General features: G+C 42.5%; 1 protein-coding gene across 3 annotated transcripts in view; it reads right to left on the bottom strand.

The window, feature by feature from the left end:
- TIAM1 (TIAM Rac1 associated GEF 1) overlaps positions 1-19,392 on the bottom strand; it is a 284,561-nt gene that overhangs the window by 215,441 nt on the left and 49,728 nt on the right. For 2 of the 3 annotated variants that reach the window (XM_073668317.1, XM_073668321.1), the window contains exon 2: positions 5,745-5,786. The exons of the other annotated variant lie outside the window; for it this stretch is intronic. The gene's annotated coding sequence lies outside the window, so the exon portion shown is untranslated. The remainder of the gene's footprint in view (positions 1-5,744; positions 5,787-19,392) is intronic. 3 annotated transcript variants of the gene reach the window in all.

Here is a 19,392-nt window from a genome sequence, read left to right as displayed (position 1 = left end):
GGCAGACATATAATAAACATGCCTCTGGCCAAAGGGGTGAGACGACAGTTGTGGTGGAGACCACCAAAAGAGCGACAATGCATTCAAGGGGTAATTTATTAATTTTATCTATTTTTAATGATTAACCGCAAGCTCTGCCAAATATTGGAATGGCCTTAAACTCCCCCCCTCAATGAACTGTAAGGAACGCAAGTTCCAGGACACAAGTTTCTAAAAGTTCTCCCAAAGTTTCATGGGTGGGTGGGCAGCAAGCAGAGACCTTGAAAATTATCAGGAACAAAAAAAAAGTTACATTAGGAAGTTGATAACTTTCACAGGTTTTAATGAAAAGTTCTGCAAAGTAGTAATAAGGTTTCCATTAATAACTATCTGCATTTCTGAAGGGGAGGGAGGGAATGGAGACACCTGCGGACCCTCCTCGTGATGCGGAGTATCAAATTCCCTCCAAATGGCTCAAACAGACCTCGCAGATGTATCAGCAAGGGAACACTAAAAACTCAAAAGCGACCCCAGGACACAGCGCATGTTCTATTAATTGATGATTTATACTTAACCTTTCCTATAAAATCCCCCTCCGCCTTTTGGGTAATACTCCATTAATCCATTAAAGGGCCGGTTTATGGCTCAGGAGACGCGGGGCGGCATTAAGGGAGGGCCTCGTCAGTCTAACCATAGCTGCTTTGTGTCTCGAGCAGACCGTTAACTTTTCACCGGTATAACGGCCGGGAGGGGTGGGACGTAAAGAAAGCAGTTCTTTGTGAGGGGCTTATACAGGGAGCTGTGTGTAACCTTAAGACCTGGGCAGATGGAGGAATGAAAAGTTACTGTGTTATCCTAAAAGGTGTTACTGTGCTCCGTAATATTTATGTCCCACCCGATCTCCGCGGCTCCTGGGGCTGGAAATACAAAGAAACTGTTAATTCTGGAGCAGCGGCCTCTAGAACACGGGTGGTGGCAATGGCCGATAACAGATGGTCCACAACGTTCCATCCATGGAGATCTTGGTGAAGTTCTGCCCGTCTGAGTATATGGTTAATAGTGTGCCGGCTATCTAGAATAACAGAGAGGGTCTTCCGCACCAAAAATCAGACTTCTCTCCATTCGTGCACAGTATTCTGACCTCTCCAGCAGGGAGGGAAGCCTACGATCCCCTCCGTGAGAACCACAGGTTGGAGCCAGCTGGGTCGACATTCAATAAAAGCGGCGACCACATAGAAAACTTCCGCAATACCTCGATAAGATGAACTTAGCTGCTGCTGTTGTATTTAGACGCGGTTTTGTGGTATTTGGGGAGGATGGTGAAGCAGATGTGAATATAGACTTATGGTTTATTCCCAAAGGAAAAGCCGTATCGACACAGGAATAAAATACGCTGCAAATTTCAGGGCGGAAAAAAAAAGAAAAACAATTTCTGCACTTTTTATTCCTTGAGTGATATCCACAGAGCCAGTCAATTTATACTGAAGATTTTTCTACACATTCTAACACGACTGAGAACGAAGAGGACATGGGGCAGCACGGTGGCTCAGTGGTCAGCATTATACTATAGCTAGGGCAGCACGGTGGCTCAGTTGTCAGCACTGTACTATAGCTAGGGCAGCACGGTGGCTCAGTGGTCAGCACTGTACTATAGCTAGGGCACCACAGTGGCTCAGTGGTCAGCACTGTACTATAGCTAGGGCACCACGGTGGCTCAGTGGTCAGCACTGTACTATAGCTAGGGCAGCACGGGGGCTCAGTGGTCAGCACTGTACTATAGCTAGGGCAGCACGGGGGCTCAGTGGTCAGCACTGTACTATAGCTAGGACAGCACGGTGGCTCAGTGGTCAGCATTATACTATAGCTAGGGCAGCACGGTGGCTCAGTGGTCAGCACTGTACTATAGCTAGGGCAGCACGGTGGCTCAGTGGTCAGCATTATACTATAGCTAGGGCAGCACGGTGGCTCAGTGGTCAGCACTGTACTATAGCTAGGGCAGCACGGTGGCTCAGTGGTCAGCACTGTACTATAGCTAAGGCAGCACGGGGGCTCAGTGGCTAGCACTGTTGCTTTGCAGCGCTGGGCCCTGGGTTCAAATCCCACCAAGGACAACATCTGCAAGGAGTTTGTATGTTCTCCCCATGTTTGCGTGTGTTTTCTCCAGGTCCTCTTGCTTCCATCCACACTGCAAACACATACTGATAGGAAATCTAGATTGTGAGCCCCAATGGGGACAGGGATGAGGATGTCTGTAAAGCTGCAGAAAATGATGGCGTTCTATATAAGCAAGCATAATAAATAAGCGTTGTCAAAGTGTTGTGCTCTCCAAACCTGGACAATAACTACAGTAAGAATATGCAGAACGGCTCCGGCAGGGAACAGCAGTAGAGGAGCCACAATGCTACCCCAGCGCTGCAACCCTTACATCCTCAGGATCACCGGGGCCCTAGACGTCCGATCCCACAGGAAATTCACATTGCTGTAGTCAACACCAAAAAGAAAAGCGGTTTCCAATTGAGGGGTATGTCCACAAGATTTTTCCACATGCATTTATCTATATGGAAAATGTGCCTTGTCTATGGCTAGGGTAACACCAGCGTCATCTGAGAGAATCGGGGATCAAAACTCTGATCAAAACTCTGATCAAAACTCTCTCTTCACCATACTGTCAGTCCGTAAAAATCTGACCTCACTTTTTTTTCCATGCAATCATTGACTTGTACAGCTGAGTGTGATCCGAATATTGGATGCAAGTCGGTCATGCACTGATTCTTTCCTTGGACTGAGTGTCCGAAAAAAAACAAAATTGACGTGTGCACAGTCCCATAGATTAACCTTGGTCCAATGTGATCCGATGTTTTGTGGCATCGCACTTGGACTGAAAATACAGTCGTCGGCACGAGCGCTTATTGTGAATTTATATAATGAAATAAATGAGCAAACAAGCTCCGGTGGAAGCACATCGCCTCGTGTGAGCAGATTATTCAACGGCAGATTCCACATTAAAATCCAAACGATTCAGCGCAGACTTTGGCTCTGCAAATTTGCCGGTGAAAAACTGGACAAACTGAAATAGGGAGTCTTTTAAAAAAAAAAAAAAGCTTTTTTTTCTAAGGATTTTCTGCATTACATACGATCACGACAGTCAACAGCAGAAAACGTAGCTGCTGGGTTTATTTCTAGCCACGCACCAATCAGGGAAGGCTCTGCGCTCGCTCACTGCCGTCATCAACCCACGGGCCGTGTTATCTGCATGACACACAGTCCCCTTTTTCTTATTTGGAGGGAGGGGAAAAGCTTTTAAACATATATTTTAGATTATACTTTTAAATTATATAAGATTTTAAACAGTGAACGTTTTACTTAGGGGAGTCTCCAGAATTGGGGAGTACAGAGGTAACATCTGCTAGAAAGCCTCTGGCGCTGCATTGTTAGGCAGATCAGTGCGCTGTCAGGAGAGGCTGTCGCATTACTTTTGCATCACTGCCGGCAGCCTGCGCGATCTGTAAGCGCACAACACCGGGGATCACATGGAAAGACTGCTGCAATGGGCTTGTAAGCGCCAGAGTAAACGTCAGCTCTCATACAGAAGCAGAGAACTAACGGAGCAGATGATGGAAGGTTTTGCGCGATTAGCAAAAATATATAAAAAGACAAGACAATTTCCCCAAAGCAGCCACAGGCTGTATAACCCCCTTTTTTGCAGCGGTTATACAGCCGTAGACTCAGCTCTAATGGCTTGAATTTAAAATTTCCATAATTGAAAGTCATCACAAAAGGATAGGTGTTGAACTGAGGACCCGCAGCGATCTAGAGATCGGGGTTTAGAGGAAAAAAAGAGATAGATAGAGATATATATATTTATTATATATATGTTTAGAAAACTCCAGAGAAAAGGAGAATCTTCTTCCAGTTCTGCAAAAAAAAAAAAAAAAAAAAAAAAAAAGAAATGAAGATAATGCACAGCAATGTAAAAAACGACATCACTGTGCACATCTTCAGTCTTTTGTGACTTATTTTAACCGCTTCAGTAACTCAAATGGTTAAAAAGTACCAAGTACATTTTCCAAGCTCTTTATAGTCAAAAGTACAAGGAAGAGACGCCGGCAGCAAAGCCGGCACAAAAATCCACAGCAAAGTCACTTCAGGAAAGCGACCGCCGGCCTTGCCTAGGAAAACCTCGACAGCGAAACTTGCATCTTAAAGCAGTCATCTGCACATGACCTGGTTAATTTCTTTGGGAAATTGCCACCCATGTCACTTGAGTGCTGCCCATCACACTGCACAGACCCCCATGTCAGGACCTGCGCAGCTGCCCACCCACCCTGACACCTTCTTTGATGCGCCTCAGGAGAACCGCCCGCGCAGAGCCATGGAAAGGCCGGCGTCACCACCTCCACTGAACCTGCGACACCTACAGATACTGTTGGGAGGGGTCTGAATTGCCCGTCACCCACTGTATCAATATAGGGGGGCAACACAGCTTCTTACTGCTCCAGACATGCCCCATGCAGCCACATTCTAAAATGGATACATCCAGAATAAAAGAAATATACAGGAACTTTAAAATTTTCACATGGACCATTAAGCATAAATAAAAACGCATACATAAATGTTCTTTTCAGAAGTCACATGGACAATAGATTCCTCTGGAGAGCTTTGAGGAGGACGACTGAGGAGGACGACTGAGGAGGACGACTGAGGAGGACGACTGAGGAGGACGACTGAGGAGGACGACTGAGGAGGACGACTGAGGAGGACGACTGAGGAGGACGACTGAGGAGGACGACTGAGGAGGACGACTGAGGAGGACGACTGAGGAGGACGACTGAGGAGGACGACTGAGGAGGACGACTGAGGAGGACGACGACGACGACATCACCTATTGTGAATGGTGGATCTTGTGTTATCTACTGTATATAGAGGCGTTATCAGCCTGTTAACATGTCCATTGATAATGAGAAAACTGCTGACAATCATCTCTACAGAACAGGAAGCGCGAGTCTAGTATGATTAGTGGCCAGTGAAAATAGCTACATTTCAGGGTTGTTTTTTTTTTATATAGATAGAGCTATAGGAAATTTAACAGATCAGCAAAAATACAGATTTTAAATACATTCCGTTGAACAGGAACGTTCTAATACTTTATCAAAAAAAAATAAAAAAATTAAAAAGTCCTATTTTCTGTTGTTTAAACCCGGGGCGCACCAGAGAATAGTTTAAAAAATACAGTAAAAGTGCTCCAGCAAGTCACCTTCTGACATATCAGGCATCACCCATTCCTGTAACCCTCAGTGCGTGAAGTCCTGATGCCAGTGAGGGGCAGCCGCTCTGCACACTGCCCAGAATACCCCCCAATCGGCTCAGCGACATTACAACATTCTGGACCGCGGCCAAAGAAACTTCAACGCCGGCACTGAAAGGTATTTCTCGGATACTTTAGAACTTGGCTAAATATTTAAAGAGCGCTCCGCTTATCCCTGCGATCATCTCGTTAGTAACTGAACTGAAATTCAACCCCGTATAAAACCGCTTTATCAACGCCATTAATTGCATTTTACTTCGGCTTTGATCGCTGAACGAGAATGGATGCGACTCCAGCTTATACCCAGATATTGCATTATATTAGCACGTAATAATGAGGTTAAAAGGACCAACAAAGAGAAATGACGACTTATGGAAAAATAAAGCCGACCGCCCCAGAGGAAAAAGCCAGCGATGGGACCACCAGTGCATTTTCAGGACTTGATAAGATAATTACGTACCCGTGGCCTGGACTCCATTACATTGTACTGACATCACATCACCTACAAAAAAAAAGAAAGTCAATGTGGTTAGGACATTTTGGTCACATAAGAGATTTAAAATATTATATATATATATATATATATATATATATATATATATATATATATATATATATATATATATATATATATATATTTATTAATAATTGCAGCGCTGAGGTCCTGGGTTGAAATCCCACCAAGGACAACATCTGCACGGAGTTTGTATGGGTTTCCTCCAGATTCTCCGCTTTCTTCTCACACTACAAAGTCATACTGATAGGGAACGTAGATTGTGAGCCCCAATGGGGACAGTGACTATAAGGTCTGAATTGTAAAGCACTGCGGAATATGTTGGCGCTATATAAATAAAAAGATTATAAAAAATATTGTCTCTTTTTAAACAAAACGAAAGAAATTAGCAAAAACACTGTATGTTGGTATACGTGCAATGTGTAGATGCAAAATCCCTTTGGCCATTTAACAGAAAAGGACCCAAGATAAAAACAAATACCCTACAGCAATAAATATATAGTACATGTAAAGAACTAATCCCCTCTTATCTGCTCTTCCCACAATCGCATACAAGATTTCTCCCGTGCATCCCCCCTACTCTGGAACTCTCTACCCCAACACATCAGACTATCAGACTCAACTACCGTGGAAACCTTCAAAAGGAACCTGAAGACACACCTCTTCTGACAAGCCTACAACCTGCAGTAAACACCACTGCACGACCAGCTCTACCCTCACCTACTGTATCCTCACCCATTCCTTGTAGATTGTGAGCCCTCGCGGGCAGAGTCCTCGCTCCTCCTGTACCAGTCGCCATCACGTTTTTCTAAAGATCATTGTACTTTTACTTGTACTATTATGTATACCTCTTTTCACATGTAAAGTGCCATGGAATAAATGGCGCTATAATGAAAGGTACTTAGTTAACACCATTTTGATCAAAAAAAGCATAAAAGCCATCCTGCCGCAACAAGGTGTACCTAATCAGGACAGTTCTCCTCACTAGGTGTCAACAGACTTCAAAATAGATTGGGACAGAGCAGGACATTTAGGTTTTATCTAAAATTTCCCCGGTGTGAATTTCAACCTAAACACTGCACTTACACCAACATATGTTCCAGCTCATTTTTTGTTTTGCTTTAGTTTTTTGTACTTTGCACAAACAGAGCCGTGGGTTAAAGCCCCCCCCCCGTACACAGATTAATGTTGGCTGAATCCGCAGATATCAGTGGGTTCAGGTGATGGCCTACTTTATACGGGGGCACCGGCCAACTGATCGTTCGGGGGAAGACGTCATTCGCTCATGTCAGATTTCGCGCTACCGATTGCATTGTTCTCCCAGAGATAAGTCACCAACCGAAGTGTCACTCGGAGAACACAGGAGCGCTCGAGCGAATGAGTACTCCTGTGTATGAGAGAATCGGCTGACATGGCTATTGGCCAAATGATAGGCCGATCCTTCAGCCTAACCATCGTTTGGCCGACAGGTATCTAATGTGTATGGCAGCTTTAGAACCTGACCAAGCACAACGTCTGCATTGAATGTGGGTCCTCACATGTCACAAAAATCAATTTGCACATTAAAAATGAAAAGGCATGTAGATCCATCGGTCTGAAACAACGAAGGGAGCAGCATTTCACAACCAAATGGCTCCATTTATTGGTGGCGAAAGTGAGGAATAGAAAACCAGACAGTCAACAGCGGGAGTCTGGTGATCAGATTGTCAATGACGGGAACCCAGTGATCAGATTTGTGCGTAGATCATAAATGCCTGTGGAGATCAAACCAATTCACTTTTATAGAAATTTGTAGCTTTGCTGTTGGATCGTACCAGAAGGGCCAGCCATTACTCCTCATGTACAAGCAGCACGAGGCGCCCGTGACCCTGTTGCTGGTTCCAGGTTATTCTACCATGGGCCACTTTTGTTACATACTAAATCACTTCATAACCAGGAACACGCAACTAAAATCTGACATGTACAACAGGGGTTTGAACTATTTTCCTGCCAAGCGCCATTTGGATATCTAGAACAATTCATGGGCTGTACCCAAATATTAAACTTAAAAAGGGGTATTTCCCCATCTCCAAGATCCTGTCCCAATGCTGTATCTAGTAGGTGGAATAATATTAGCAAATACCTCCAATTAGAAATGTAGTATAGTTTTTCTGATTCACTATGTCCCTTACCTCATGACCATTGCAGTAGCATAGGCATCCATGGCTACGACCACAAACAGCTGTCACTGAGTAGCCATAACCATGGATATCCAAGCTACTCCAATGCCCTGCACATGGGGTAAGCGACTTAGCGAATCAGAAAAACTATACTATATTTCTAACTGGAGGTATTTGCTATTATTATACATACTACACTGTATAAAAAAAATAACGGATATGAGAACAGCTCCATAGACTATAATAGGTATGTGTTTTATCCATGAAAAACACGAATGAAGCATGTACAGACGAGCAAATGAGGCCCTAATGAGATGGCTGGAGCTGGGATGTTAGATGGTATGGATGATGTTGCTACTCAACTGCTTTTCTTGATTAGCATCGGTCTGGAGCGCAGTCGACTCCTTGCAATATGTTTTGTGAACTCGCAGCAGTAAGTCGTACCGAACACAGATGTATATTACACTACATGTCTCCTCAAGGCGAAAATCATCACGGCTCAAGTTACATTTATAGAACTCAAGCAGTAGGGGGTCTGCTGTATACATGACACAGAAACTGCCATATACATCACATAGACATCGAGACTGCTGTATACACAACACATGGGAGACAGATTGTGTATATAGCACATAGACAGACTGCTGTTTCCACATCACACAGAAGACAGGATCTGCTGAGTATACACATCGCATAAGAGACACCAAGACTCTGCGGTATACATCACATAGGAGACAGAGACTGCTGCATATTATAATATCTACATCACACAGGATACCCCGTATTGTATACACAACATGGGATACACAGATACTGCTGTATTCATCATAGGAGCGGGATATGAGAGCAAAGGACGATAAATACACCCACAAGGGAATTTAAGGGTCAGCAGCCCAAGCACTTTAGACCCCGGGGATCCTACCCACAGGCCGGAGTTTTCCCACCCATGGTCTAGAATTATCTGCATGCGTGCAAAATTTCTGAAACTGAAAACACCATTGAAGAGACAGTTGCAGAAAGGTCTTTAATAAAGCTTCCACACGTCACCACACAGAGACTTCAATGATTTGGGGTTCTTCAGTCTGATTTTCGATTTGTCGCCCATGCATCTACTGCAAATACCCATTCATAGATAGAGATTTCTGCCCTTTCCTAGCAGCATTTACTGTATGTCCCAGGAGATAACTGCTGTCCTTTTAGGCACCGCCCGGCAGGTATGGGTTAATATGTACCTTGGCATATAGCTACATATGTTAGGGGTTTACATTTTGGTAATGCACGCCTCTTGTGGTGTAAATTTTAAGCTTACTCAATTCCCACTCCGTCCACTTTTCAAAAATTTTGGTGGAGTTGGCAAAGACTAGTGTAAAGGAGGGAAAAAAAAGTTGCAGAATTTCCAACATTTCAAATTGTTTTACGACCGATTTCTGGTCGTTTAGCTTTTTTTCTTTTTTAATTAAAAATAAGAGGAGGGAAAGGGAGACAAAAAATGGTACCTGAAAGATGCGCCCAACTGAATAGAAGGCGCACAACTCAATGAATTTGGCGCACCTTGATCCAGTGAATGTAACCCAATTTCCATAATAGGTGCAGAAAATCTGCAACATCAAAAACTCAAATACTCATCGCGGGAACGCGGCCAAAACTGGGCACAACGGGGGAAATTTAATTAGACTGATGATATTTAGCGTGTAGTCTATTGAGGGACTTGTAGTTCTCCTGAAAATAAAGTAAAGCCATTGAGTGTTTTGATGAGAGTGAAAAAAGAACAGACAGAGCCGTGATGAAAAGCTTTAATTGTATAATAGGAAGCAGATAAAGATGTCAGACATGTGCGCGCCGGCATAGAAGTGCAATCTGCATCTGGCGAGCCGGACAGAACGGCGCACTGTCTCACAAATTAATGTAAGACCAGATTCAATTAGGAGCCAGCTGCGAAATCTGCTCCGTACAAGTTCCCTTTTGTTTCTTCAAAGTTCACATCTGAAGTGCGTGTCCCAACGTGAGGGTCCGCAGCCCATTAACTCTTCTCATGCACTCTGCCCCTGGATTTAGATGGACTCTTATTCTAATACATAACCGGCTGATGACGATGGTCTCCTTTTGCCACCGTCGTGGAGCATGTAAGGGTATTTACTATGGGTCCGATCCAAGGGCCAGGTGCCATCTCCGTGCCGCAGCCACTTTATTTTTGGGATTATACATTGCTGGTATATCCTTATAATAGCAATTGACAATTCTGTGGACACCGCCTTTTTATTTATTCTTTTAGGAGTGATGCTTGGGTACCATCCACAATTACATCACGGCCACTTGGGAACTACACCGCTAACAGTTGGGTCATTAATGGTGGTGCGGTGCACCAGAACACCAGAAGTGGCCGTGATGTAATTGTGGATGGTACTCAAGGATCACGCCTAAAAAAAAAAAAAATAAAAAATAATATTAATATATATACAATTATATGAAAAAGTTTGGCCACCCCTATTAATCTTAAGCTTAATGTTTTATAAAAATTGGTGTTTTTGCAACAGCTATTTCAGTTTGATATATGTAATAACTGTTGGACACAGTAATGTTTCTGCCTTGAAATGAGGTTTATTGTACTAACAGAAAATGTGCAATCTGCATTCAAACAAAATTTGACAGGTGCATAAGTATGGGCACCCTTATCATTTTCTTGTTTTAAATACTCCTACCTACTTTTTACTGACTTACTAAAGCACTTTTTTTGGTTTTGTAACCTCATTGAGCTTTGAACTTCATAGCCAGGTGTATGCAATCATGAGAAAAGCTACTTAAAGTGGCCACTTGCAAGTTGTTCTCCTGTTTGAATCTCCTCTGAAGAGTGGCATCATGGGCTCCTCAAAACAACTGTCAAATGATCTAAAAACAAAGATTATTCAACATAGTTGTTCAGGGGAAGGAAACAAAAAGCTGTCTCAGAGATTTAACGTGTCAGTTTCCACTGTGAGGAACATAGTAAGGAAATGGAAGAACACAGGGACAGTTCTTGTTAAGGCCAGAAGTGGCAGGCCAAGAAAAACATCAGAAAGGCAGAGAAGAAGAATGGTGAGATCAGTCAAGGACAATCCTCAGACCACCTCCAGAGAGCTGCAGCATCAACTTGCTGCAAATGGTGTCACTGTGCATCGGTCAACTATACAAAGCACTTTGCACAAGGAGAAGCTGTATGGGAGAGTGATGCGAAAGAAGCAGTTTCTGCAAGCACGCCACAAACAGAGTCGGCTGAGGTATGCAAAAGCACATTTGGAGAAGCCAATTTCTTTTTGGAAGAAGGTCCTGTGGACTGATGAAACCAAGATTGAGTTGTTTGGTCATACAAAAAGGCGTTATGCATGGCGGCAAAAAAGCACAGCATTCCAAGAACAACACTTGCTACGCACAGTAAAATTTGGTGGAGGTTCCATCATGCTTTGGGGCTGTGTGGCCAATGCCGGCACTGGGAATCTTGTTAAAGTTGAGGGACGCATGGATTCCACTCAGTATCAGCAGATTCTTGACAATAATGTTCAAGAATCAGAGACAAAGTTGAAGTTACGCAGGGGATGGATCTTTCAGCAAGACAATGATCCAAAACACCGCTCCAAATCTACTCAGGCATTCATGCAGAGGAACAACTACAATGTTCTGGAATGGCCATCCCAGTCCCCAGACCTGAATATCATTGAACATCAGTGGGATCATTTGAAGAGTGCTGTCCATGCTCGGCGACCATCAAACTTAACTGAACTGGAATTGTTTTGTAAAGAGGAATGGTCAAAAATACCTTCATCCAGGATCCAGGAAATCATTAAAAAGCTACAGGAAGCGACTAGAGGCTGTTATTTTTGCAAAAGGAGGATCTACTAAATATTAATGTCACTTTTCTGGTGAGGTGCCCATACTTATGCACCTGTCAAATTTTGTTTGAATGCAGATTGCACATTTTCTGTTAGTACAATAAACCTCATTTCAAGGCAGAAACATTACTGTGTCCAACAGTTATTACATATATCCAACTGAAATAGCTGTTGCAAAAACACCAATTTTTATAAAACATTAAGCTTAAGATTAATAGGGGTGCCCAAACTTTTTCATATAAAACTGTATATAACATTTTTGTGTATGAAGCTTCTAAACAGACCTATGGGTTTCCATGACTACAACCAAGCCTCGCGTAGTCCGATCTTGTAGCCCCTGGATTTGTGCTCTCTTAGGTCGGTAGGCTGGTAAGTAGTAAGTTCTTCGCTTTACTCAACCATCACTTGCTTTAAGTGACTGAGTACTGTTGTCCAGACTGTGCTGCTCACAGGTGAGACTTTGTCACAGTGTATCAGTGTAATCTGTATCCCACAATGGTGAGACGTTAGCTGCAGCTGTGCTTCTCTCAGACAATTGCCCAAGTGAGTCACAACAGCTGGAGCATCGCAGGTTGCATTGGATCTCATTTTTGAATATTCCTATTATTGAAGGCTGTGGCTCATTGCAGGCAGCAGCTTAAGCCCAGATAGAGGTCGTGAGTTCCATTCCTGGAGACCAGATGACACATTTAAATAAACAATTCTCTTCTTGTGGTCAATACAAAGGACTGGCACATGACTTATTCTTTCCAAAAGAACACACTAAAAAGGACCAGGGGGCACTCATTACTGGTGGAAGAACGGCGATTCCGGCAGCCAAATAGGAAAAGGTTCTTTAAAGTCAGACTGGAATGTCCGAACACAAGACGAACTAATGGCAGACATGAATATCCATTCATTGACAGTAAGCAGAGATCTTAGAAATGTTGATTAATTGAATATCTGGAGAGCTTTTTTCCCTCACTATCACGATCGATATTCTGACACTGATCCAATAAAGGATCTGTTCTTGAGTGAAGTCTCCGTCCTCCTGGAAATGTGTGTAGTGTTACACGCTGCTCGGTAGCCTCTACGGTCTCCATGTAGTCGCTGCGCTGTGGGTTTGGGTTTCTCCTCGGCCTGTGAAGTGTCTGCATGTTTTTAATTATATTGCATTATGGAAACGTGGCCAATAAAATCTAGGTCAGTCGCTTGCAGCCGGCTCAGTGCTCGGAGGAGGAGGAAACTTGCCGCTATGCCTGACTGCAGCTGATCCAGGACATTTCTTCATTTTAATAGTCATTGTTCTGAGGAATATTGTCGATTACGCTTCCACTGGGTGTCATTGTGCCCCACGTCGTCTGTCAACACTTCATAAAATGAGATTCTACAGAAGGTCCCAAATAGGAGCATTTTTTTTTTTTTATTTCCCCCAAACAAGCGCATTGTCACAATCTAGATATCCATCCATATAGATATTTTTTAAATTTCTGTATGATCTTAACCACAATTAATTAAAATTATGGACTGGCCCGCCCGTTCCCCAGTCCTGAATCTGATTGAGCACATCTGGGACATCATGTCTCGCTCCATCCACCAACGTCACGTTTCAGACTGTCCAGGAGTTGGCGGATGCTTTAGTCCAGGTCTGGGATGAGATCCCACAGGAGACCATCCGCAACCTCATCAGGAGCATGCCCAGGCGTTGTAGGGAGGTCATACAGGCATGTGGAGGCCACACACAATACTGAGCCTCATCAGGAGCATGCCCAGGCGGTGTAGGGAGGTCATACAGGCACGTGGAGGCCACACACAATACTCAGCCTCATCAGGAGCATGCCCAGGCGTTGTAGGGAGGTCATACAGGCATGTGGAGGCCACACACAATACTGAGCCTCATCAGGAGCATGCCCAGGCGTTGTAGGGACGTCATACAGGCACGTGGAGGCCACACACAATACTCAGCCTCATCAGGAGCATGCCCAGGCGTTGTAGGGAGGTCATACAGGCACGTGGAGGCCACACACAATACTCAGCCTCATCAGGAGCATGCCCAGGCGTTGTAGGGAGGTCATACAGGCACGTGGAGGCCACACACAATACTCAGCCTCATTTTGACTTGTTTTAAGGACATTATATCAAAGTTGGATCAGCCTGTAGTGTGTTTTTCCACTATAATTTTGGGGGTGACTCCAAATCCAGGCCTCCATTGGTTAATAAATGTGATTTCCATTGATGATTTTTGTGTGATTTTGTTGTCAGCACATTCAACTTTGTACAGAACAAAGTATTCAATGAGAATATTTCATTCATTCAGATCTAGGATGTGTTATTTGAGTGTTCCCTTTATTTTTTTGAGCAGTGTAGTTATGAAGATCTCCGCAGAAGAAAAAATAAAAAAAAAACACTTAATGTAATAGAGAAGCTGTCACTCCGATATACAGACACAATCACAAAGCCAAGATACCGGCAAGTCAGGATCTTCTGCTCTACCGTATGGTATCATTACTGTGGTGGTGCCACCTGTAATCCCAAATCAATTTCCCTAATACCTCCCTCAGCAAAATGGGAAGAAAATCCATAACATGTAACGCATCATTACTCTGTACACCGGGAAAGGTTCTCATGTCTCCTCACACTCCAAACAAGTAGAAAAAGTCAGGAGACATGGGGGCCACGAGGCATTGAAATCAGAGCAAAAAGGAGAAAAAATAAATAAAATCGATCTACATCTCCGACTAATCAATCCAAATGTGAAGGATTTCATATAGACAATATACCTTCTGCCCTGAGCGTCAAATGTGGGGATTAGTAGAGGATTGCTTTTTTTTTTTCTAAAAGATGACAAAGTACAAAACCTGTACGGGGCCCAGTTCCTAATTCACCCTCTATCCAGAATACTGCGGCCTTGTTCATGAGCTCCACAATATAACACCTTCCAACAAGTAGTAATGAGAAGCCAATGGCCCGATTCAATATCACATCTACCTTTTTGTATACAACCCCTGGCAAAAATTATGGAATCACCGGGCTCTGAGGATGTTCATTCAGGTGTTTAATGTTGCTGAAAAAAAGCAGATCACAGACATGGCACAAAACTAAAATCATTTCAAATGGCAACTTTAGGGCTTTAAGAAACACTAAAAAGAAATTAAGATTAACAATGTGGTACTCAGTAAGGGTAATTTTTTTTCAGACCAAGCAGAGGGAAAAAAATTATGGAATCACTCAATTCTGAGGAAAAAATTATGGAATCATGAAAAACAAACACACAAAAGAACACTCCAATACATCACTAGTATTTTGTTGCACCACCTCTGGCTTTAATAACAGCTTGCAGTCTCTGAGGCATGGACTTAATGAGTGACAAACAGTACTCTTCATCAATCTGGCTCCAACTTTCTCTGATTGCTGTTGCCAGATCAGCTTTGCAGGTTGGAGCCTTGTCATGGACCATTTTCTTCAACTTCCACCAAAGATTTTCAATTGGATTGAGATCCGGACTATTTGCAGGCCATGACATTGACCTTATGTGTCTTCTTTCAAGGAATGTTTTTACAGTTTTTGCTCTGTCAGGATGCATTATCATCTTGAAAAATGATATCATCATCCCCAAATATCCTTTCAATTGATGGGATAAGAAAACTGTCCAAAATATCAATGTAAACTTGGGCATTTATTGAAGATGTAATGACAGCCATCTCCCCAGTGCCTTTACCTGACATGCAGCCCCATATCATCAATGACTGTGGAAAGTTGCATGTTCTCTTCATGCAGTCATCTTTATAAATCTCATTGGAACGGCACCAAACAAAAGTTCCAGCATCATCACTTTGCCCAATGCAGATGCGTGATTCATCATTGAATATGACTTTCATCCAGTCATCCACAGTCCACGATTGCTTTTCCTTAGCCCATTGTAACCTTGTTTTTTTCTGTTTAGGTGTTAATGATGGCTTATGTTTAGCTTTTCTGTATGTAAATCCCATTTCCTTTAGGCGGTTTCTTACAGTTTGGTCACAGACATTGACTCCAGTTTCCTCCCATTCGTTCCTCATTTGTTTTGTTGTGCATTTCCTGTTTTGGAGACATATTGCTTTAAGTTTCCGGTCTTGAAGCTTTGATGTCTTCCTTGGTCTACCATGCTTGCCTTTAACAAGCTTCCCATGTGGTTTGTATTTGGTCCAGATTTTAGACACAGCTGACTGTGAACAACCAACATCTTTTGCAACATTGCGTGATGATTTACCTTCTTTTAAGAGTTTGATAATCCTCTCCCCTGTTTCAATTGCCATCTCTCGTGTTGGAGCCATGATTCATGTCAGTGCACTTGGTGCAACAGCTCTCCAAGGTGTGATCACTCCTTTTTAGATGCAGACTAACGAGCAGATCTAATTTGATGCAGGTGTTAGCTTTGGAAATGAAAATTTACAGGGTGATTCCATAATTTTTCCCTCTGCTTGGTCTGAAAAAAATTACCCTTACTGAGTACCACATTTTTAATCTTGACTTCCTTTAGTGTTTCTTAAAGCCCTAAAGTTGCAATTTGAAATGACTTTAGTTTTGTGCCATGTCTGTGATCTGCTTTTTTTCAACAACATTAAACTGAATGAACATCCTCCGAGCCTGGTGATTCCATAATTTTTGCCAGGGGTTGTAGTCTACAGTTATATGAAAAAGTTTGGGCACCCCTATTAATCTTAAGCTTATTGTTTTATAAAAATTGGTGTTTTTGCAACAGCTATTTCAGTTTGATATATGTAATAACTGTTGGACACAGTAATGTTTCTGCCTTGAAATGAGGTTTATTGTACTAACAGAAAATGTGCAATCTGCATTCAAACAAAATTTGACAGGTGCATAAGTATGGGCACCTCACCAGAAAAGTGACATTAATATTTAGTAGATCCTCCTTTTGCAAAAATAACAGCCTCTAGTCGCTTCCTGTAGCTTTTAATGAGTTCCTGGATTAAGGTATTTTTGACCATTCCGCTTTACAAAACAATTCCAGTTCAGTTAAGTTTGATGGTCGCCGAGCATGGACAGCACTCTTCAAATGATCCCACTGATGTTCAATGATATTCAGGTCTGGGGACTGGGATGGCCATTCCAGAACATTGTAATTGTTCCTCTGCATGAATGCCTGAGTAGATTTGGAGCGGTGTTTTGGATCATTGTCTTGCTGAAAGATCCATCCCCTGCGTAACTTCAACTTTATCACTGATTCTTGAACATTATTGTCAAGAATCTGCTGATACTGAGTGGAATCCATGCGTCCCTCAACTTTAACAAGATTCCCGGTGCCGGCATTGGCCACACAGCCCCAAAGCATGATGGAACCTCCACCAAATTTTACTGTGGGTAGCAAGTGTTTTTCTTGGAATGCTGTGTTTTTTTACCGCCATGCATGACGCCTTTTTATATGACCAAACAACTCAATCTTGGTTTCATCAGTCCACAGGACCTTCTTCCAAAAAGAAATTGGCTTCTCCAAATGTGCTTTTGCATACCTCAGCCGACTCTGTTTGTGGCGTGCTTGCAGAAACGGCTTCTTTCGCATCACTCTCCCATACAGCTTCTCCTTGTGCAAAGTGCTTTGTATAGTTGACCGATGCACAGTCACACCATCTGCAGCAAGTTGATGCTGCAGCTCTCTGGAGGTGGTCTGAGGATTGTACTTGACTGATCTCACCATTCTTCTTCTCTGCCTTTCTGATGTTTTTCTTGGCCTGCCACTTCTGGCCTTAACAAGAACTGTCCCTGTATTATTCCATTTCCTTACTATGTTCCTCACAGTGGAAACTGACAGGTTAAATCTCTGAGACAGCTTTTTGTATCCTTCCCCTGAACAACTATGTTGAATAATCTTTGTTTTCAGATCATTTGACAGTTGTTTTGAGGAGCCCATGATGCCACTCTTCAGAGGAGATTCAAACAGGAGAACAACTTGCAAGTGGCCACTTTAAGTAGCTTTTCTCATGATTGTATACACCTGGCTATGAAGTTCAAAGTTCAATGAGGTTACAGAACCAAAAAAAGTGCTTTAGTAAGTCAGTAAAAAGTAGGTAGGAGTATTTAAAACAAGAAAATGATAAGGGTGCCCAATACTTATGCACCTGTCATTTCAAGGCAGAAACATTACTGTGTCCAATAGTTATTACATATATCAAACTGAAATAGCTGTTGCAAAAACACCAATTTCTATAAAACATTAAGCTTAAGATTAATAGGGGTGCCCAAACTTTTTCATATAACTGTATGTATTTTTTTTTAGCCCGTTTTTGGTTTGCACCAAATTCTCCTTTTAAAATTTGTACCTTTCTTTTTTTTTTTTTTTTTTTTTTTTTTTTTTTTTAAGTCTGTATTATATTATAGGTGTTTAATTATTTCCCTGAAACATCAATTGTTACTTTGAAAAAGTCAAACTTTTTGCGCAAATGTACTCAATACCTCCACCCACCTAGAGTGATTGTATGCGCCTAAAATTTTCCCCAGCAAATTGGGACATTTTAGCAGAACATGCAATTTTTTTTTTCTCAAGAGGCACAAAAAGAGTAAAAGAACATTTTTGATTTTGAGCAAAAATCATTAACCACGTGTTTTTTTTTTTTTTTTTTTTTTTTTAGGGAATTTGTGTGAAGAAAAAGTTTACAAATAAAAAGAAAAAAAAAAAAAAAGGATGAATTGAGCTTCACGTGCTTGAGATAGTGATCATATCTGGGTTCTGCTATGTAATGTGAGAGCATCAACTTGTTTTAAAAAGTTTGAAGATCTGTTCCAAATGCTGTGAAACGGAAAAAGAAAAATAAATAAATAAAATACTCCCCTCCTATCACTACCATAATTGCAGCGGTGGCCATCCAGGTGGCCTTTGTTTAGTGTCAAGTGGCCAGCATGTGACCACTGCAGCGAAATCGATGACCTCAGAATCAGGTGCTGTACTACTGGCCTCAATACTAGTAATAAGGGCACGTGACCACAGCAGCCAGTGATTGCCTTAGTCTCCATATGACGGCTGCAGGCAATGAGCACAGAGACTTTGCTAAAATTTGGAGCAGAAACTTTAAATCCTTCTCAAAAACATTGAGTTTCTGTTCCAAAAGCCTAAAAAAAAATAAATAAATAAAAAATACCTTGGGTCCAGATTCGTCATGATGAGAGATTTTTGCACTGGTCTTGAGGAGGGGGCATATCGGAGTCAGACGCTCCTGATTCATATTAAGAGGCACAAGCATCTGACGAATGGAGGGCATCTGATCACAAGTCTTACTCCAGTCATGGAATGGAGTACGATTTCTGGAGTAAACAACGACACAGTTCATCATGAATTAGCCAAGCTGTGACGTCACACTGGCTCCACATTCCCTTCCTGCCCCAGCTCTGCCCATTTTGCAACATTTTTTGCACAATTCAGCAGTGCCTTTTCAAAGCTGCCCCAGAATTTTGACGAAATTGCCTTCATCGGATCCTTGGTGTGCACAGCCCAATAGTGTCAACCCAAAGGTGCTTCTGCTGGAGAGTGAAGCGGTAAGTAGTCTTCATTTCACAGCACTTGTAGTTGTTTAAACAAAGGGTTACCCAACTTTATATCTT

Source organism: Phyllobates terribilis, unplaced genomic scaffold, assembly GCF_046119375.1.
Source record: "Phyllobates terribilis strain yellow unplaced genomic scaffold, ASM4611937v1 Scaffold_2__4_contigs__length_985480577, whole genome shotgun sequence".
Lineage (NCBI taxonomy): Eukaryota > Metazoa > Chordata > Amphibia > Anura > Dendrobatidae > Phyllobates > Phyllobates terribilis.
The sequence above is the reverse complement of the archived record's forward strand: the minus strand, read 5'-3'. Positions and strand labels throughout refer to the sequence as shown.